The sequence below is a fragment of the Scyliorhinus canicula genome, chromosome 2 (genome assembly GCF_902713615.1).
Source record: "Scyliorhinus canicula chromosome 2, sScyCan1.1, whole genome shotgun sequence".
Classification (NCBI taxonomy): Eukaryota; Metazoa; Chordata; class Chondrichthyes; order Carcharhiniformes; family Scyliorhinidae; genus Scyliorhinus; species Scyliorhinus canicula.
The window spans coordinates 140459325-140482138 of NC_052147.1; positions in this window are offsets into that span (position 1 = coordinate 140459325).

A 22814-nucleotide genomic window follows, 5' to 3' on the forward strand; every position below is an offset into this window, starting at 1 on the left:
CTAACCTTCTGCTCACCCCTCACTGTGCTTCCGTGAGCTAGCCTGCCCAGCTAGCCTGGCAGCCAGTTCCCATGGTGCCTAGCATTCTACCCCGCACTGATTACCTTCCACCCCTGCTCAATCACCCTGCTAGTGCAAACAAAAACAACCCAATCGAAGAGGTCAAACCCCCATCTTCCAACAGAAAACAAAAACAAACCTGAAGCTGAAAAATGGCCCCAAACACAAATTAAACACAGCGCCAAAGCCTCGCCACCAAAGTTCAACTTCCACCTTTTCCTGCCAGTCTATTGTCTCTCATAACTTCCATCGCTTCCTCCGACGTCCCAAAATACAGCTCCTGGCCTTCATAAGTCACCCATAGGCGTGTCAGGTATAACATCCCGAACTTCACCCCCTTCTTGTAGAGGGCCGCCTTGACCTTATTGAAACTCGCTCTCCTCTTGGCCAGTTCTGCACCCAGATCCTGATATATTCAAAGTTCACTGCCCTCCCAGGTGTAGCGCCTCATCTGTCTGGCCCACCTCATAATCCGCTCCTTGTCCAGGAAACGGTGCAAACGCACCACCATCGCCCTCGGCGGCTCGTTCCACTGGCGCTTCCTCATCAGCGCCCTATGCGCTCAATCCACCTCCATAGGCCGTGCGAATGCTCCCTCTCCCAGCAGCGTCTCCAGCATCTCCCCACATACCCGCCAATATCAGCTCCCTCACCTCCCTCCGGCAGGCCCACAATCCTAATATTCTGCCTGCGTGACCAGTTCTCCAGGTCTTCGACTTTCTCCTGGAGCCGCCTCTGCTGATCCTGCATCAGCCCCGTCTTTGCTGCCATCGAAGAGAGCTACTCCTCATATTCCCCCGCCACCTCCTCCATCTTCTGGATCGCCTGACACTGGGCCTCCAGCCTTGTCTCCACACGGTCGATCACCGCCTTAATCAAATCTACCGCCCTGGCCAGGTCCTCCAGATTGTCTTTGCGTTGCTGGGTGAACTTCCCGTTCAGGAAGCCCACCACTGCTCTGTTGACCACTGAGCCGGCAGGGCAGCTCCCTGACACTCCGCCATCTCCACATGAGGTGCGGACACCGCACCAACCTTTGTAGTCTGTTCACCTCTTTTGTGACTGCTTCTGGCCCTCAGCTCCATGCACCATTGGGTCAACCACTTCTACTAAGTCTCCTGCACCTTTTTGCCTACTCACGTCCACTCGTTAACCAGGGAAAAGGTCCGAAAAAAAACCCCACGAGCGGGAGCCACCAAATGTGTGACCAGCCACACCATGGCTGCCACCGGAAGTCGATCCATGGATGAATTAATGGACGTGTCTTTAAGTTAAGCAGCAGAGAGAAAGAGGAATTCAGAAGATACATGAGAGGGGAGCTTCAGACTTGTCAATACCAAAGAGTGGGTTGGTTTTGGATTCGGTTTGATAATTGGCTAAAATGCCGTACTCTGCCTGGTAACAGGTGGTGATTGGATCCTGTCTGGCTGGAATGATTCTCAGAGACCTTAGGGAGCAGTTGAGTCCTGGACATAGAAGACAACGACCTGCTTTCTCTCTCACCAGAAAGGCTAGGAGTGCTGCATTCATGAAGCTGCAGAGAACCTGAATGAATTAATCGACAGGAAAACCCTTATAGGCTGAAAGCAAAGGTGAGGGGTGAGATTCTCCGTCCAGTGATGTCAGAATTGCGAAACGCAATTGGGCGGAGAATCGAGCGTGAGGCAAAAATTGTGGCCTGCGCCAGGCGGCCTACAGACTGCCATGCTCCGGAGCCTCCACAGCGGCGTGAATGTGTTCTACTCCACACATTTCATGGTCATCATTGAAAGTCTAATGATGACTATGAAACCATTGCCAGTTGTCGTAAAAACTCCATCTGGTTCACAAATGTCCTTCAAACAAGCAAATCTGCCATTCTTACCTGGTCTGGCCTACATGTGACTCCAGATCCACACAGTGATGCAGTTGACTCTTGACTGCCCGTCTCTCAAGTGGCCTAGCAAGCCATTCAGTTCAAGGGAAATATCTATGTATCTTCTATGTATCTATGGAAGGGGCAATTTAGCGTGGCCAATCCACCTACCCTGTACATCTTTCGGTTATGGGGGTGAGGGTTTTGCAGTCAGGAGGAGAATGTGCAAACTCCACACAGACGGTGACCAGGGGCCAGGATGGAACCCAGTTCCTCTGCGCCGTGAGACAGCAGTGGTAACCACTGCACCACAGTGCCACCCCCGTTGACATATTAATGGGCCCGACCTGATATTCTCTGGGGCTCCCGCGATGCTACACCTCAGCCAGGCAAAATTACCGATAGCCGGTTTCACTTGTGGTTTTAAAAATCAGGAAAGAGGTGCCGTGGGTACATTGGGAGAGAGAGGAAGTCGGACATGTTCCCAAAGGCACAACAGTGGGCTGTCGGTCCTGCTGCTGGCATGGCTGGCTGGGGTGGGGGCGTCTGCCAGGACGGGGAGGGGAGGGAACAGTGGGGGGTGACTGGGGGTGGACCGTGAGGTCAGTGTGCCACCCAGGACTGGGGCATCCAGGAACGGACTACCACTGCTGTAGACTGCAAGGCAGACATCTTGCTACAGAACCCACTGACCGTCCCACCGTGGCCCCAGTTACACTGGGCCATATGAGTGCCCCCCCCCCCCCCCCCCCCGTATGGTATGGGTATGTGGCATGGGTAGCGCCAGACAGCAGATCTGCTGACGGCAGGGACGGGTGCCGGATCCAGAGGCACCCGCAATGCCGGGCAGAGGGCAGAGTGCCGGGGGAACGACCGGAGTTGGGTGTGGGGATGAGGGTAGGGGTGGGGGGAGTAGGGGGGGCATGCAGGGGCAGGGGCTGCAGTGCAAGCCGGGGTCACCATGTAGCATACCCTGGGGGGGGTATGCACCATGCTAATATGCCTGCCGTTCACCTCCTGCAGACAATGGATTTCGGAATCAAACCAGGAATGGTGGCCTTTATCCTGGCCGCCGCAGCCCTGGGGGATGCGCGGAGGCTGTACGAGCAGAAGTTGCTCTGGGAGGACCCTGCAGCAGCGGAGACTGCCCTTGAGAAACAAGAGCCAGCCAGTGAGGATGGAGAGCTGGCTCCCAACAGGCGGAGGAGGAGATGGGATGGAGGCACCGCATGAGGCCTTGTGCATACTGGCAGCACATGTCATTCGAGGACCTGCCGGACTGGACATGTCTTTAAAGACTCCAATTGAGCAGGGGGACAGTGCGACATATCTGCCAGATCATGGGCATCTGGAACAGCAGGGACATAGGGGAGGGCACCCACTCTCAGTGGCCATCAAGGTGACGATCGCCCCGAACGTTCATGCCACAGGGTCCATCCAGGCGCCGAGTGGGGACCTGTCTGGAACCTCACAGAGCTCAGTGCACAAGTGCATCCGCGCCGGCACGGAGGCCCTATATGCCCAGTCTGCACAATACATCCATTTGACTGAGTCCACCAAGGTGCCCGGGCTTCGGGGTTCACCGCCATCAACGTGATGCCTCAAGTCCAGGGGTGATCGATGGGATGCATGTCGCCCTATGAGCATCACCCCTTGACAGGCCGAAAAGGGGTTCCACTTAATGAACATGCAGTTGGTGTATGACCATGTGCTGCACATCATGCATGTCTATGCCCGAAACCCGGGCAGTGTGCGCCTTCATCCTGACACATTCGATGGTTCCTGACACCTTTGAGGCGCTCCCCAGCTGGGGTATTCGCTGCGGTAGTAGATAATGACGCCTATACTCAAGCCTCAGACCAATGTGGAAACCATTCACAACAATGCCTAAGATGCCACCAGGGACATGATCGAGCGGTCCTTGCGCATCCTGAAGTTGCAATTCAGGTGCCTAGGCCGCTCTGGAGAGGACCACCAGTGTAGTGCTAGGACAGTCTTCCACATCGTGGCTGCCTGCTGCATCATCCACAATGCCGCACAGCACAAGGACAACATGTTGGAGGAGGGGAATGAACGCCAGGCCGCGTCCGATGAGGAGGATGCGGAGGAGGGCCAGGGCATGGGGCCCAAGCAGGCACAGGGTGCCACACAGCATGTGCGCTAGGGCTGTCGCGCATGCGTGCGCTAATCAACTCCAGGTTCATCGACTAGGGAGTCTGGCCGACAGCACGCACATCTCATCCCACAATCCCTCCCCATCGCCCAGCCGATCACCCACTCCCATGGCATCAACACCAGGTCTGATCCATTTGATAAAGATGACGATGTCCCGTTCTGCGATGAGCTCTGGTGCACCACGGTGTTTGGCAACGCCTGACTCCTGCCCACGATAGTACTTTCCACATCCACCAGGGTGATCCCTGCATGCGAGCTGGCTATTCCATCACCAAACCCTTGCTGCTGCAATGTCCTCCTCATTGAGCAGCTCCAGCTCGTACAGCTGCAGTGGATCCCCCAGGGCTGCGGTGACCAGCAGGAAGGCACCATCGTGGTTTTGTTCCAATATCCATTATCTGCAGGGGGTGAAAGGCCGACATGTTAGCATGGTGCACACACCCATGCCCAACCAGGTCCAATGGGCCACACGGTGCCCCAGTTGGCACTTCGGACTCTGCCCCGCATATCTCCCTCCCCCCACCTCCTCCTCCTCTCCCATCCTTGCACTTCTGGCCCCGTCAGTGTCTGGCATCATGGGGGCCTTGGGCCCTGCTGCCAAGGGTACTGTTGACACTGATGTCGAGGCACCGGAGAATTGTGATATGGCGTGACACCGGTATCTGCCACGATTTCGGTGTCAAAACCGATTTGCCACCCAAACGCATTTCCCAATTCCTACATCATCTGACAGAGAATCCTGTACATTGACTGCTACCCTGGTGGCAGAGCTGTTTCATCATTGTGTATACTTTACACTGTTCTGAATATATTCTGCACTATTCCTTCTCCAAGTCTCATGAATTCAAGGGGAGGTAGCGGCGTAGTGGTATTGCCACTGAACTAGTAATCCAGAGACCAAGAGGAATGCTCCTGGGACTGGGGTTCGAATCCCACCAGAACAGATGGTGGAATTTGAATTCAATTTGTAAAAAAATCTGAAAACTATGAAACCATTGTTGATTGTTGTAAAAAACCATCTGGTTCACTGATATCCTTTAGAGAAGAAAATGTGTCATTCTTACCTGATCTGGCCTACATGTGACTCCAGACCCAATGTGGTTGACTCTTGAAATGAAAATCGCTTATTGTCACAAGTAGGCTTCAAATGAAGTTACTGTGAAAAGCCCCTAGTCGCCACATTCCGGCGCCTGTTCGGGGAGGCTGGTACAGAAATTGAACCGTGCTGCTGGCCTGCCTTGGTCTGCTTTCAAAGCCAGTGATTTAGCCCTGTGCTAAACCAGCCCCCTCTTAAATCCCCTCAGCGATGGGCAACAAATGCTATTTGTTAGTAACATTACCATACTCCCTGATGACCATAGGCTGCTTTCCTCATTGAGGGGGAGAGCTGACTGGTGTTGTGTTATGCTGCTTCGTGTAGCATAAGCTGCTTCCTTGATGTATGCTTTGACAAAGGAACGTCCAGACTAAGAAATTAGTTCAACTTGTTTATTGAACTATTAACACAGTTCTTAAACGAGTTCAACTGTCTGCCAATCTAGCTGTAGTAACTCAGTCTATCTTTACCAGCCTGCTCTAAGCTACATGCTGGGGTGTGATGCTGCTGATCAACCCTGATGTACTCTCTAGATGTCTGTCTGTGGAAAGAGAGAGAGCATGTGTGCCCTGTCCTTTTATATGGGTTGTGAAGTGCCGCCTTGTGGTAATGCCACCTCTGGGTGTCCTGATTACCCATTGGTTGTGTCCTGTTGTAATGACTCATTGGCTGTATGTCTGCATGTCATGACATCCCTGGTGCTCCCTCTAGTGGCTAATTAGTTGTAGTGTATTTACATTAACCCCTTGTGTATATACAGTGATGCATATCACCACAACTGGTGGTGATTTAACCTGAGGATCACCACACCTCAGGTGAGTGGCAGGGTTGGGAAGGCATGGATAACCTCAGCCGGTACGGGAATTGAACCCACACTGCTGACCTCGCTCTGCATCACCTCACGTGCATTGCAGGGGTCAAAAAACTGCCAGCTGGATCTCGGATTACATTGATTCCCACAAATCCCACCCCAATGAGTAACATTTACTTTCACGTTGCACCATCAGCAAAGTAAGAAATCTTACAACATCAGGTTAAAGTCCAACAGGTTTGTTTGCAATTACGAGCTTTCGGAGCGCAGCTCCTTCATCATCTGCGTGCCGAAAGCTAGTGATTCCAAACAAACCTGGTGTTGTAAGACTTTTTATTGTACCCACCCCAGCCCAATGCCGGCAGCTCCACATCATACCATCAGCAAAGGCACACATATGTGATAATGATGACTGGCCAATAGACCTCTCACCCTTAACTCCCAGGCAGACATAATTTGGCATAGAAAGAATAACAACACGATCTCGGCAGCTGTGAGAATTCACCCAGGAGGTTTTGAGTAGCGGGTTGGCTACCCTCCACCAGCCGTGCCCCTTGGAGACATCTACCTCTCTCCGCCCACCATCCCTGCCTCTGACAGCCGCCAATGGAAAATGGCACAGACTGAATGGCAGCTCCCAACCCTGCTGGGATCTCAAGGTTCTGAGACCCATGGGCTTGTTGATTATCCCGCTGCTGTCTGCCTTTTCTGGGTGAAGGACATCCTGGAGGACCAGAGATGAGTGTTCCTCCCGTTTGCACGTCAATGCTCAAGGAGACATTGCTGTTTGACCAGGGTGGTGAGAGCCATGTCCAAGAAGCCTTCCTCAGATATTTTTCCACTTGTCTCCATTATCTTCAAGGTTCTATAGAGAAACCATTGCCTCTGCAGCATAGAAAGAATAACAACACAAACTCGTCAGCTGTGAGCATTCGCCTGGGGGTGTTTTGAGTCTCGGGTTGGCTGCCCTCCACCAGCTGTGCCTCTTGGAGATATCCATCTCCCTCCACCCTCCATCCCTGCCTCTGACAGCCTCCAATGGCAAATAGCACAGACTGAACGACAGGTCCACACCCTGCTGGGACCTCGAGGTTCTGAGACCCATGAGTCAGGAACAGATCTGTTGACTCATGGGCTTCACCACATAATTATTAGGCTGTTTGAATTGGTCAAATGTTCGGTCGTTGTACTCTTGGACCCTGTGCCCTCCCATTATCCATGTTATCTACCTTGTCCCCCTCCAAGACACCTGATGACACCTATCATAGACACACCCTGAACCTCCCACACTCCCACATCCCATTTTCTCCTCTGACCGTTACAGTCCCCCCCTACCACAAGTACCCTGAGTTTCCTCCCCAGGACCCCATTGTCGACACCTAACCCCACCCTCGAACACACTCAACCCCCCCCCCCCCCCCTCTTTCCCAGACAGATTCTGCCCCCCATCTCCAGGCACTTTCTCCTCCCCTTGCCACATCACCTGCCTCCCCTGTATAGCCTCTGTGCCACCCTTGCACCCTCCATCCCACTCCCCCAGTCACCTGCAGACCGTTTCCAGCCTTGATGCAGCTTTGGCTATTTTTGCATGAGAGAGTCCCCCAAGAAAGCAAAAGTAGAAAGTCTTGGAAAACTTGCCAGGTGAAGTCTTGCCAGGTGAACCTTGCAACTGGTTCATGAAACAGAATGCCCTAAATTCCCACTGGTGGGGCATTTCATTTTGGAAGGGGATCAACAACCTGGTGCGCTGGTCTTTTTAAAATAAATTTAGAATACACCATTCATTTTTTCCAATTAATGAGCAATTTAGCGTGGCCAATCCACCTATCCTGTACATCTTTGGGTTGTGGGGGCAAAACCCACGCAAACACAGGGAGAATGTGCAAACTCCACACGACAGTGACCCGGAGCCGGGATCGAACCTGGGGCCTCGGCGCCGTGAGGCAGCAGTGCTAACCACTGTGCCACCGTGCTGCCTTGTGCGCTGGTCTTTTAATGAACATTCATGAGTTGCAAATGAGAATCCTGACACTTGCCCACCTTCCAGCCACCATGAAAGTCAGGAGAACTGGATTCCAAACTAATTTCCCGCTGATGGAAAAGTGATTTTTGTTGTCCCATTAAATCTGTTTTCCCTCAACCGCCACAACTTCCATTGCTGCCGCGAGTGGAAGATTCCCAGCGAATGAAACGGGGTTGGAGAGAGAGAGCAGGTGGCAAATGGGAAGAGAGAGAGAGACAAAAACAGAGTGAGACAGACATAAAGAGAGAGAGAGAGAGAACAGGAGGCAAACGAGTAGAGAGAGAAACAAAGACAGAGTAAGATAGGCATAAAGGGAGAGACAAAGAACAGGAGGCAAACAAGTAGAGAGAGAGACAAAGACAGAGTGAGAATCATAAAGAGAGAGAAAGAGATAACAGGAGGCAAACGAGTAGAGAGAGAGACAAAGACAGAGTGAGAATCATAAAGAGAGAGAAAGAGATAACAGGAGGCAAACGAGTAGAGAGAGAGACAAAGACAGAGTGAGGCAGGCAATGAAAGAGAGAGAGGTACCAATCGCTTGTACAAACTAGCATATACCAACCAAACCAACAGGCTATAGCAATTCCCGAAAATGGCTTTGCTCAGTCCCTGAAAGGGTTAATAGAATTGACTTAAAGGACTTGCCTTGTTGCCTTGCCCTGCCAAATCACGTTGATTCTCCTTTCTTCTCCCCATCCCCCTCTAGGGCCCCCGTATTTGATTGATCTAGGAATATAAAAAAGCACATATGCAATAAAGGAAAGTTTTGTGTGTTCCTCATTTTGTCATCCTTTCCTCTCGTTATCATTTTACATTCCAGCTCCTTCAACTGGTAAATTCCAAATCTTTTTTTCAAATTGCTCCCTGGATGTTTCTGCAGAAATTGTTGCGCTGATTTCTGCTTCAACGCTCATTGACGTTCCCCAGCCCCACACAAACCCCTCCTTCTCTCCTCTCTTAAATGTGATCAATTCTGGCCTTGGGCGACTGTGCGGATTCTGCACGTTCTCCCTGTGTCTGTGTGGGTTTCCTCTGGGTGCTTCACTTTCCTCCCACAGTCCAGAGATTTGCACGTTAGAGGGAGATCATACGGGGGAGTGGACCTATGTAGGAGCCTCTTTCCGAGGATAGGTGTAGATTCGATGGGCCAAAGGGCCTCTTTCTGCACTGTAGGGATTCTATGATTGTATGAATTCAGAGCTGAAGTCCCTGTCAAGAGAATCTTTACTGGTGGGCCTCTTGGGAACTTGCCGTTCTGTGTCGGTGATGACAGAGGTTGTCTTGATGTCTTCTGCCATGTTAAGGACAACACAGACATTTCTGCTCAAGGGAGAAAAAGATTGGCTTCAATTGACATACATGGGTTTGAATAGCTGCCTGTCACCATACCTTAGTTGTTTGGCTCCCCAGCCCCCTGTCTTGTGGTCAGTTTGGGTATTGCCTTCCTTAGCCTGGATTCTCTGACTCTTTGTTGCTTCATTTGCAGGACAGTTGGGGTTGCTCTGTACCATGGCTTGTTTTCACCACATAAAATGGATGGGATGCTGTTGGTAGATTACAGACCATCAGAATATCTGATTATTTGAATGGCCTTTTCTAGAGACAGATCTTCCTTGACCTGTAGTATGTCTGAAAGGGCATCGTCAGCCATTCCAACAATAATTCTGTCCCTTATGAGTTCTGACATCAGGTTACAAAGTCACAGACTTCATCCAATCTGCATAATCATTTATAAAAGAGTCAACCAGTTATCCAGGCTGTTGGACACATTTGTTGCATTTCACACTCACTATAATGTTGTTGCTTCTTAGATCAAAATATGTATTGAAAGATTTTAGAACTTCATCAAATTTATCTGAAAGTTTGTTTATTCCGTGCCTGGCATTGACATCAATGACATTTGGACCTACTGAATCGAGTAGTGTATTCACTTGTTCAGTTTTGGTCTTTTTATCTAATTGTGATGTTACCACGTATCCTGAGAATCTTTTTTGCCAAAGTCCCCAGTCTTGTGTTTGGTCTGGCCCTCAGACCAGTCCAAATTGATCTGGTGAAATTGACTTGTTGTGCATGGTTGTGTTAAAGCTCATGTGAGTCCGGCTTTAAATGCTGTGCCAGTTTTAAAGATGGCACTGCAGCAATGGACTTTCAAAAAAGTCCTGCTGTGCTTGTTGCGTTTTGGCGGGCTCCCGTGTTTTGTGCAGCAATTTACTTGATCGGCTATTCTGGACCTTCCCTGCAATATCGGAGGATTTTTGAATATGTTACAGTGGATTTACAATGTTGGCTGAAGTTTGTAAACCTCTTTCCGACAATGAGCTCGACCACCATGTGACACGGCGCCAACCCTGAACCTGGCTGGGCCATAGTGGCTTCAGAAACGGACAGCTCTGGCTCTGGAAGTGTTTAACCTAGTCCTAGCTTACAGCTGCAATGTTTGTTCACCCCTGTGAGACCCTTCTACCCTGCAATCTTGTGAGCATTCACAATGGATCATCCAACCATCCATGAGATCTTGTAGAGATCTCAGTGGAGTTTGTTTTCTTTGTCTTTCTGTATTTGAACTTCTTTCAAGCAATTTCCCTCTGTGTTTCCACTTCAGGTGCTTTCAGTCAGGTCAGACTGCTGTTCCTTTAATTTTACAGCTTTTGAATTTCCACTCCAGCTTCTCGGAGGTTCTGGATTTTTCCAATAGCTGCCACCATGTTATATGTTGGATGCTTAGTAGGTATCACAAAGAGTCTTGTATGGTTGAAGATTAAATGTTTATTGAATAACACATAACCATGTACATAAATACAGGGTATAGCCCAAACTATGAGCAAACTCCATGCTTGCTTCTGCACAGGACTCTGTCCAGTCCACAACTGACCCTTGTCTCAGATCATGTGCCTCTTTACATCACACTGTCGGCAGTAATGTTTCCCAGTGTCTCATTAACCCTTGCTATGCCTGATACCAATATAGTACAATAATCAAAATGCTGCTCTACCAACCACCTGATACTGGAGCCTTAGGTTAATGTCTCAGCCAAAAGCTACCATCTCCCACAAAGTTGAATTCCCTCAACACTTCATTGTCAGCCTTGGATTTTGTACGAGGCGACTTGCACCCAAAACTTTCTGCCATGAAACTGAAGTGCAATCAATTGAACCACAGCTGACATTAGACGAGAGTGAAGCCTGCTATTAATAATAAGAGATGTTCGAGATTGAGCACAGATGTTGTGATTGGAGCTCATAGAGTTACTTGACCTCCATTCCAAGTAATGTCAGTTGATCCCAGGGCCAACGACAGATCCCGCTAGTTCCCCAAAAGTTCTACTTATGTACAGTGGACGATCCAAGAGATGGGGCAGGTTGCCGGGCTGATGCTGGAGGCCTGAGCACCAGTCTTGATTCAGAAATAAAGGCAGATGCTGCAATGAAGATAAGGTTGGTATTTTGGGAGGAACAATTCAAGGGAGCTGTGAAACCTTCTTCACCTCCAGACGAGGACTACAATGTAGGATATGATCAGGAGAGAATAGAATGAGGAAATTGTAAAGTGGGGTTCCTCGGATTTGTAAAGCCTGGTATTTGTCCAGATATTTCCCAACTCAGATTCTAATCAAGATACTTTGACATTAACCATCATGGTCATAGCAAAGTGTCCAATCAGTTCGCTTCCTGCCACTAAGGAAGATGTCACTTATGTCCAAACAGTAACCCATTGAACACAGAGTAGCAAAGAGCAATTTGAGAAGCTAGAGTCACTCACTTGCCTTGGTCTCTTGCATCCATTAAGAATCCGTCTTGATTAGATATTGATTATTGATCATCTCCAGGTAGCATTTGAAACTAGAGGACTGTGACTTGCAATGCAATGATTTCTTCCATACCAAATGACACATCATTTAATCTACAGTGCTTTCAGGTGCTGTAATAGGCTTATTGCCTCAAGAGAACCAAATGCTCACACGTTATAATGCTATGTAACTCTCCTCTACTCAACCCTGACAGTGACCCTGTTATGACCCCATATTGATTACTGCCAAATTCAGTCATTGTCCCTGTACCTTCATTAAACTGATCTATTTCTTCAACTTGATTAGCCTTTACTGTTTTGTCCCTTAAAGCTGTAATTTTCTTTAATGCTGACTTACAAGTGGCAGTTTTATTCACAGCAAAAATAAATGATACTTCCAGTGTATGTAGCCTCTTTGTGTGGTATATGAGCAGCTCAACACGCTATGCTGTAGTAATAACAAGTTTGATCATTTGCCACCACAGATCTAGATTGTCTATTAAAGACCACTCGTAAAATAATTCATCTGGATATAGTGGTTCAAATCAGTCAGGCCCTCTGGCTCAAAGAATGTGGAAACTAGTATGGACGCACATAGGGGAGTTGCTCTTTTGGAGAGCCAGTGCAGACACAATGGACCAAAATGCCTCCTTCTGCACTGTGATAATTCTGTGATTCTGTAACAGAGGTGCAAAACGCCAATCCTATAAACGGTCTCTCTCACTTGCTGGCTCTCGCTTTCAATCTGGCTCTGTTCTTTAACTTCATTTGTGTATCTCCGTTGCCTAGCTGAGCTTTTTCCATTCCCTCTTACCTTTCACTCTTGTCTCCTGGCCTATCTCAGCTTCATAGGTCTCATGGTTCTACCTGGTGCTCTCTTGTTGTCTTTCTCCTCTGCATTGCTGTGCTAAGCTTTCACTCTTGGTATTTCTGTTTAACTCTTGCTCTGCCTTTTGTATTTATCTCTTTCTGTAATCTCCTCTGTCTCTGCAACCCTCCAAGATCTCCACAATCCCCCAATTCTGGTCTCGCGCGCATCCTTCATTTTAATCACTGCTCTATTGGCTGCTCTGTCTTCAGTACTTTGTCCAGTACTTTGCTTCTTGAAGTCAATGAGCTGGTCATTGACTTCAGGAAGCAAAGTACTGTACATACCCCTGTCAGCATCAACGGGGCCGAGGTGGAAATGGTTAGCAGTTTCAAATTCCTAGGGGTGCACATCACCAAATATCTGTCCTGGTCCACCCACGTCGACGCTACCACCAAGAAAGCACAACAGCGCCTATCCTTCCTCAGGAAACTAAGGAAATTCGGCATGTCCACATTAACCCTTACCAACTTTTACTGATGCACCATAGAAAGCATCCTATCTGGCTGCATCACAGCCTGGTATGGCAACTGCTCGGCCCAGGACCGCAAGAAATTTCAGAGAGTCGTGAACACTGCCCAGTCCATCACACAAACCTGTCTCCCATTCATTGACTCCATTTACACCTCCCGCTGCCTGGGGAAAGTGGGCAGCATAATCAAAGACCCCTCCCACCCGGCTTACTCACTTTTCCAACTTCTTCCATCGGGAAGAAGATACAGAAGTTGGGGAAAGAAAATTACTGCGGATGCTGGAATCTGAAACGAAAGAGAAAATGCTGGAAAATCTCAGCAAGTCTGGCAGCATCTGTAGGGAGAGAAAAGAGCTAACGTTTTGAGTCCGATGACTCTTTGTCAAAGCTAACAGACAGAGAAAGTGGGAAATATTTATACTGTGGAGTGAGAATGAAAGATGAGTCATAGCCACAGAAACCCAGGGAAACTGGGTGCTAATGGCCACAGAAACCAAGGGGAAAGAGTGTTAATGGCAGTCCCCAGAGAGGACAAAAGATGTGAAAGGTCAAACAGCAGTGAAACTAACATCAGAGGATGAACTGTAGGGTGGGGGGGGGGGGGGGGGGGGGGGGGGGGGGGGGGGGGGGGGGGAGCAAAGAGGAGAAAGGTGCAGGAAAGGTGGATAAGATTGGGGGGGGGGGATTAAATGTATATTAAGAAAGAAATGGTAAAAGACAGTTAAAATGAAATGAAAACAAATGGGTCGAGGTGGGACTGATCATCTGAAGTTATTGAATTCGATGTTTAAGCGCAACGCAAACTGGAGGAACAACATCTCATCTTCCGGTTAAGCGCACTACAGCCTTCCGGCCTGAACACCTAGCACCCAGTTTCCCTGGGTTTCTGTGGCTATGACTCATCTTTCATTCTCACTCCACAGTATAAATACTTCCCACTTTCTCTGCTGTTAGCTTTGACAAAGAGTCATCGGACTCGAAACGTTAGCTCTTTTCTCTCCCTACAGATGCTGCCAGACTTGCTGAGATATTCTAGCATTTTCTCAGAAGTCTGAGAACACGCACAAACAGACTCAAAAACAGCTTCTTCCCTGCTGTTACCAGACTCCTAAACAACCCTCTTATGGACTGACCTCATTAACACTACACCCTGCATGCTTCATCCAATGCCAGTGCTTATTAGTTACATTGTATATCTTGTGTTGCCCTATTATGAATTTTCTTTTATTCCTTTTTCTTCCCATGTACTTAATGAACTGTTGAGCTGCTCGCAGAAAAATACTTTTCACTGTACCTCGGTACACGTGAAAAATCAACAAATACAATCCATCAGTTGCCTCAGCCCTACGCACTTAAATTCCATCCGTACACCTCTCCATCCCACTACCCATGTCTTCTCCTTTAAGAGGCTCCTTAGTTCCTACTTATAAAAGCTCAGGAGGCATGAGAAGGTGAATTCAAGCAGCAATTTTTTTTAAAAAGAAAGGCCACAATGAGGCAGATGGTTCAAAATCCCCAAGTGGGACTACCGATCATACCAGTTCCAATGGCGGCTTTGATGTAACAATTTCTATGAGACCCAACTGATGGGCCTCCACCCATTCTTTGCATCAGTGTTCACCAAAGAATGGGACTTTGTGGAAGATGATTCTTGGGTAAGGTGTGTGGACAGTCTGAATCATGTTAACATCGAGAAGGAGGAGGTATTAGGTCTTTTAAAATATATTAAGGTAGATAAGTCTCCTGGGCCAGATGTGATTTACCCCAAATACTGAGGGAAGCAAGGGAGGAAATTTCTGGGGCCTTGGCTGACATCTTTGTATCCTCATTGGCTACAGGTGAAATCCCAGAGGACTGGAGAAGAGCTAATGTGGTACCGCTGTTTAAGAAAGGTAGCAGGGATAATCCAGGAAACTATAGGTCAGTGTGCCTCACGTCAGTAGTAGGTAAATTATTGGAGAGAATTCTCAGGGACAGAATTTATACCTATTTGGAAAGAAATGGACTTATAAGCGATAGACAACATGGTTTTGTGAAGGATGGTCGTGCCTCACCAACTTGATCGAGTTTTTTGAGGAGCTGATAAAGATGATTGATGAGGGGAGGGAGGTGGATATTATTTACATAGACTTCAGTAAAGCCTTTGGCAAGATGCCTCAAGGCAGACTGGTACAAAAGGTGAAGTCACACGGGGCCAGAGGTGAGGTAGCAAGATGGATATAGAACTGGCTGGGTCACAGAAGGCAAAGGGTAGCAGTGAAAGGGTGTTTTTCTGAATGGAAGGTTGTGACCAGTGGTGTTCCACAGGGATCTGTGCTGGAGCTTCTGTTGCTTGCAGTATACATAAACGATTTGGAGGAAAATGTAGCCAGTCTGATTAGGAAGTGCGCGATGACACCAAGGTTGGTGGACTGGCAGAGAGTGTTGAGGATTGTCAGAAGATACAGCAGGGCATAGCTAGGTTGGAGACTTGGGCAGAGAAATGGCAAATGGAGTTTAATCCAGACAAAATGTAAGGTAATGCATTTTGGTAGGTCTAATATAAGAGGGGAAATATACCATAAATGGCAAAATCTTAGGAATATAGAAAGTCGGAGCGATCTGGGTGTGCAGGTCCACAGATCTTTGAAAGTGGCAACACAAGTGGACAAGGTAGTCAGGAATGTTTTACTTCATTGGACGGGCCATCGAGTATAAAAACTTGCAAGTCATGCTACAGTTGTATAGAACCTTGGTAAGGCCGCACTGGGCAGCACGGTAGCACAGTGGTTAGCACTGTTGCTTCACAGCTCCAGGGTCCCAGGTTCAATTTCCGGCTTGGGTCACTGTCTGTGTGGAGTCTGCACGTTCTCCCTGTGTCTGCGTGGGTTTCCTCCAGGTGCTCCGGTTTCCTTCCGCAAGCCCTGAAAGACGTGTTGATAGGTGAATTGGACATTCTGAATTCTCCCTCTGTGTACCTGAACAGGTGCCAGAATGTGGCGACTAGGGGATTTTCACAGTAACTTTATTGTCGTGTTAATGTAAGCCTACTTGTGATCATAAAGATTATTATTATTACATGGAATATTGCCCATAATTCTGGTCTCCACACTACCAGAGGGATGTGGAGGCTTTGGAGAGGGTGCAGAGGAGGTTTACCTGGATGTTGCCTGGTCTGGCGGGTGCTAGCTATGCAGAGAGGCTGAATAGACTCCGACTATTTTCATTACAAAGACGGAGGTTGAGGGGTGACCTGATAGAGGTCTACAAGATTATGAGAGGCATGGATAGAGTGGATGGGCAGGCACTCTTTCCCAGGGTGGATGGGTCAGGCACCAGGGGGCATAGGTTTAAGGTCCGTCGGGCAAAGTTTAGGGGAGATGTGCGAGGCAGATTTTTTACGCAGAGGGTGATAAGTGTCTGGAACGTTGCCGGGGAGGTTGTGGAAACTGATACATTTAACGGTGTTCAAAAGGTATCTTGACAATCACATGGATAGGATGGGTATAGAAGGATATGGCACAAGGAAGTGCTAAGGATTTTGGCCAAGAAGTAGCTTTATTACACTGAGATGTGTGGCCTCCTGCAGCAGCTGATGAAATGGCTGCTGTACGGGGAGCACAGATACTTATACTCCGCCTACTAGGCGGAGCCAGCAGGCAAGGATCTACCCCCGTACCTGTAGTACAGGGGCCTTACCATAAAGCACCTATATCAACATCCTATATATACAATATATACATTAGTGGTGACTACCACATTCACCCACTGTTAAAAAAAATGAGTCCGGCGGGGGTGGCGGAGAACTATATACAGAAAGTTGTGTTTTAAAAGTGCAGATAATATTACAAATTCAGATGGACCGGTGCTTTGATCTGTCGTCAAGAGCACCGCAGTGCTGGTGGCAACTCCGGCGGCGGCCTGGTCTTCGGTGACTGCTGGAGCGTGACAAAATCCTCTTCATCCCCGGGTGTGAGCAAGGGGAGGACGGATTGTCCCGGAGTGGGGGCTGCAGTGGGGTGCGCCGGGGGAAGGGAGGGTGGCGCCGGGGCGGAAGGGGGGGTGTGTGTGGAACCAGCAGGTGCGAGGTCCCTGAGGGAGACTGTGTCTTGGCGGCCGTCGGGGTACGCTACGTATGCGTACTGCGGGTTGGTGTGAAGTAGCTGTACCCTCTCAACTAATGGGTCCACCTTGTGGAGTCGAACGTGTCGACGAAGGAGAACGGGTCCTGGAGCTGCCAGCGGTGCACAGGAGCAACTGAATGGAGTGAAATGCGTCGGGAAGGACCTCCTGCCAGCGGGAGGCCGGGAGATGTCTGGACCGTAGGGCCAGCTGGGCGGCCCTCCAGACCGTCCCATTCTCCCTCTCCAGCTGCCTGGTTGAGGGTGGCAGCTTTACCCGGGGGTTGTAGCTGATCGTCCTGCTCGAGGCGATGCCCCTGTTGAGCAGGTACTGGCGCAGCTCATCGCTTATGAATGAGGATCCCCGGTCGCTGTGGACATAGGCGGGGAAACCAAACAGAGCGAAGATGGTGTTGAGGGCTTTGATGACGGTGGCAGATGTCATGTTGGGGCATGGGACAACAAAGGGGAATCGGGAATATTCATCGACCACACTGAGAAAGTACGTGTTGCGGTCGGTGGAGGGGAGGGGCCCTTGAAGTCCACGCTGAGGCGTTCAAAGGAGCGGGAGGCCTTCACCAAGCGCGCACGGTCTGGCCGGTAGACGTGCGGTTTCCACTCCGCGCAGACCTGGCAGTCTCTGGTGATAGCCCTGACTTCCTTGATGGAGTAGGGCAGGTTGCGGGCCTTGATAAAATGGCAAAAACGTGTAACCCCTGGGTGACAGAGGTTGTCGTGCAGGGTCCGGAGCCGGTCCACTTGTGCGCTGGCACATGTACCTCGGGATAGGGTGGCGGGGGGCTCGTTGAGCTTACCAGGGCGACACAAAATCTCGTAGTTGTAGGTGGAGAGCTCAATCCTCCACCTCAAGATTTTATCGTTTTTGATCTTGCCCCGCTGTGTGTTATTAAACATGAAGGCAACCGACCGTTGGTCAATGAGGAGAGTGAATCTCCTTCCGGCCAGGTAATGCCTCCAATGCCGCACAGCTTCAACGATGGCTTGGGCCTCTTTTTCGACGGAGGAGTGCCGAATTTCGGAGGCATGGAGGGTGCAGGAAAAGAATGCCACGGGCCTGCCTGCTGGTTGAGAGTGGCGGCCAGAGCGACGTCTGATGCATCGCTCTCCACTTGGAAAGGCAGCGTCTCGTTGACCGCGTGCATCACGGCCTTGGCGATGTCGGCCTTGATACGGTTAAAGGCCTAGTGAGCCTCGGCCGTCAGAGGAAAAACAGTGGATTGAATAGGTGGGCGGGCCTTGTCCGCATAGTTTCGGACCCACTGGGCGTAGTACGAGAAGAACCCCAGGCATTGTTTGAGGGCCTTGGGGCAGTGGGGGAGGGGGAGTTCCATGAGGGGGGGCATGCGATCGCGATCGGGCCCCAGAACTCCGTTCTGGACCACATAGCCGTTGATGGCTAAGCGGTTCATGCTGAACACGCACTTCTCCTTGTTATACGTGAAGTTGAGGAGAGTGGCGGTGTGGAGCAATTTGGCAAGGTTGGCGTCAATGTCCTACTGATCGTGGCCGCAGATGGTGACATTGTCCAGGTACGGGAAAGTGGCCCGCAATCCATACCAGTCAACCATTCGGTCCATCTCCCATTGGAAGACCGAGGCCCCATTGGTGACACCGAAGGGAACCCTAGGAAAGTGGTAAAGGCGGCCGTCTGCTTAAAACGCAGTGTCTGGGCGGTCCGCCTTGCGGATGGGGAGCTGGTGGTAGGCAGATTTCAGGTCCACTGTCGAGAAGACCCGGTACTGTGCAATCTGACTGACCATATCAGATATGTGTGGGAGGGGGTACACGTCGAGCTGCGTGTACTGATTGATGGTCTGACTGTAGTCAACGACCATCCTGTTTTTCTCCCCAGTTTAGACCACTACCACTTGGGCTCCCAAGGGGCTGTTGCTGGCTTCGATGATGCCTTCCCACAGCAGCCACTGGACCTCAGACCTGATGAAGGTCCTGTCCTGGGTGCTGTACCATTTGCTCCTGGTGGCGATGGGTTTGCAATTCGGGGTTAGGTTTGCAAAAAGGGAAGGTGGGTCGACCTTAAGGGTCGCGAGGCCGCACACAGTAAGGGGTGGTAGGGTCTCGCCGAATTTCAGGGTTAGGCTCTGGAGGTTGCACTGGAAGTCCAGGCCGAGTAGCAGGGCAGCGCAGAGGTTGGTCGTCGGTGGTTGCAGGCGATGAGCAGCCGGATAAGGTGCCCGACGGGCCAGGGTCCTGAGTCGCGTAAGATGGTGGCGCCCTGGAGCTGCACGTGGCGTAAGGAAGGCAAGATGGCGGCGCCCGTTGGTCCTTGGAGGAACAAGATGGCGGCGCCCACGGGCTGCACGAGTTGCGAATCGAGCAAGATGGCGGCATCCACTGGCCGTCCGTAGCCCAAGGAGGGGAAGATGGCGGCGCCCACTGGCCACACATGGGGGTGCCAGGACAATAGCGGCGATTGAGCGGGCCTGGCACACTGCAGCGAAATGTCCCTTCTTGTCCCTTCTTGCCACAGGCCTTGCAGAGGGCGCTCCATGCCGGGCAGCGCTGCCGGGGGTGTTTTGACTGCCCACAGAAGTAGCATTTGGGCCCCCTGGGGTTGGTTGGCTGCAATGTGGAACAGACGTGGGGTTGGCTAAGGGCGGTCACTGATGGGGTCCACGATGGGGCGGCCGTCTGTGGAGTCCATGATGCACAGGGGGGTGGGCCACGCGGTCGGGGGCATAGGCCTGAATGTTGCGTGATGCGACCGTAAATGAGAGCGCTAGTTTTTTGGTCGCCGCAAGGTCGAGCGTGGCCCCTTCTAAGAGGCCCTGGCGGATGTAGTCAGACCCTATGCGCGGAACAAATGCGTCTCTCATTAGCAAATTTGAGTGTTCCGTTGCCGAAACGGCCTCACAGTCACAGTCTCTAACTAGGGCGAGCAGGGCGCGCCAGAAATCATCCACTGACTCACCAGGAAGCTGGCGCCACATGGAGAGGAGGTGTCTGGCGTAGATTTTGTTAGTCCGCTGAGCGTAGATTTCCTTCAGTAGCGCCATGGCCTCTGCGTAGTTTGGCGCGTCCTGGACGAGTGGAAAGACGTTGGAGCTCAGCCGCGTGTAAAGGATCTGGAGCTTCTGTGCTTCTGAGATTGTGTCTGCGCAGATCCAATGTATGCTTCAAAACAGGCTAGCCAATGTTCGAAGTCCTTTTTGCCGTTGTCTGCTTGAGAATGCAGCTGCAGGCGATCCGGCTTGAGACAGAGGTCCATCTCTGAAAACTCAGTGTAATAAATTGATGCACTATCAATTACGCAAAGACGGGAGTAGGATGTAATCGAGGCTTTATTACACTGAGATGCGTGGCCTCCGATAACAGCTGATGAAATGGCTGCTGTACGGGGAGCACACATATTTATACTCCGCCTACTGGGCAGAGCCAGCAGGCAGGGCTCTACCACTGTATCTATAGTACAAGGGCCTTACCGTAAAGCACCTATATCAACATCCTATATATACAATATATACATTAGTGGTGACTACCACAATGCTGGAAACTGAAACAAAAACAGAAAACACTGGACAATCTCAGGAGGTCTGACAGCATCTATGGAGAAAGAAGGCAACTCACGTTTCCAGTCTGGATTACTCTTTCAAAGCATCAGCCAGTTGCGAAATGCTTGTTCCCTTCCCTCTCCATAGATTATGTTGAATCTGCAATCATACCCTGTACCTGCTTAACACTTGGGGCGCCATTCTCTGGCCTCGGTAAGCTCTCCCTCGAGCGAAACGGGGCCGGTGAATAGCGGGAGAGGCCGAAAATGAGGGCTGTGCCAGGCGCCAAACAGTTTACGATGCAACCGACCTGCTCTCATAGGCGAAATCGGGATCTCGCCGTAGCGTGGCGAGAAGACACTTATCGCCACTTAAGCCCTATTCCCATACAATTAAAGGGAGCCATCCCATATCCAACGGCCTCCCGTCATTCATTGGCCTTCCCAGCCAATGGGCCCGCTGGTGCCCATTAGTATTTCTTTTGAAAAATGTGAACCTGACGGAAGGGCTTTGGTGGGAAGCCGAGGAGCTTACAGCCATCTTTGCTCACAGGCAAAGAGCCCGGGGCTGGGGTGGGCCTCCATGGGAGGCTGGAGGGGGGGGAGGGGGAGGAGCTGGGGGCAACTGCTCACAGCACCACCCTGCCAACCCCTGTATCATGTGTATCCATTCCGGGGTCTCTGCCCAACTGACTGCCGAGGCCTCTGGTTGTGCAGCTCTAAGCTATTGCTTATAGGGAATTGGCAATCATCGTTCAGTGAAAACTTCACACAACTCAAGTGGATTCCTGTGGGTGGGCGGGCCATGTGCAAGTCGCTGCTGAGCATCTCAATCAGACCGTGATTCTTGAACAATGTGCCTGAACACTGCAGGGGGCAACACCACACACGCAGCAGCCAACATCCGAACAGCCAGGGGATGGGACACAGCTCCGGGGACATGTAGACGGCCAGAGGGTGGGTGAGTGCCACAGGGAGGGGTCCAGCGCCCGGTCTAGGTGACATGATGAGCAGATGTCCGTGGTACAGGGACAGGGGTCCAGTGAGGGGAGCCCGCAGTGGCCGGGAATGCATGGGCAGGGCATTCCGGGTGGGAGAGGGCGGGGGGATCAATGGGCGAATAGAGGGTCCCGGGGTGGTATCCACTGCTGTTTGTCAGTCTAACACCCTTTCCCAATGCCTTACAGATATTGAACGGTATGGCAGGGATTTTGGATCCGGAACTTGCTGCTGATAAGCCGGGCAGCCAGACGCCAGAGACAGCGGCAGCAGCAGCAGATGCTCAAGACAGCGGCCCATGTGTTGTAACACCGCTCCACACATTGAAGACCCGGCCATCTATCAGGCTTGGAGGAGACCCAGAGGTGCAGTCCCACGACAGCCCGGGGTGCACAGGCATCGCTGGTCATTTGAAAAGATGACGGACAGTGGGTGCCGCAGGAGGCTCCGCCTCAACAAGGAGACTGTGCGGCACCACGTTTCCTTGTGGGCTTGGCACCACATGGAGGAGGAAGGCACTCGCTCCTGGTGGCTGCCAAAGTCACCACAGTCCTGAACTTTTATGCCTCGAGATCATTCCAGGGCTCGAGCGGGCACCTATGTGGCATCTCGCAGGCCACAGCCCACAGGTGCATCCGACAAGTCACAGATGCCCTGTTTGCCCGGGCGGAAACCTATATAAACTTTGACATGGACCAAGCCCAGCAAGATACCTGGGCAGCAGGATTCTCCACCATCTACAGGATGCCCAGGTCCAGCGGGTAAGAGATGGCATGCATGTTGCCCTTCGCTCACCAGACTATCTGGGGGTGCCCTATGTTAACAGGAAGGGGTTCCACTCCCTCAACATACAGCTTGTGTGTGATCATCATATGAAGGTCATGCACGTGTGTACCCGCTTCCCGGGGTGTGTGCATGACAGCTACATCCTGGGGCAGTTGGTCATCCCCGGCCTCTTGGAGGACACCCCAGAATGGGCGGCTGGCTCTTGGGGGAGGATCTGGCTAATGACATCAGTACAGAGGCTGGAGACCGAAGCA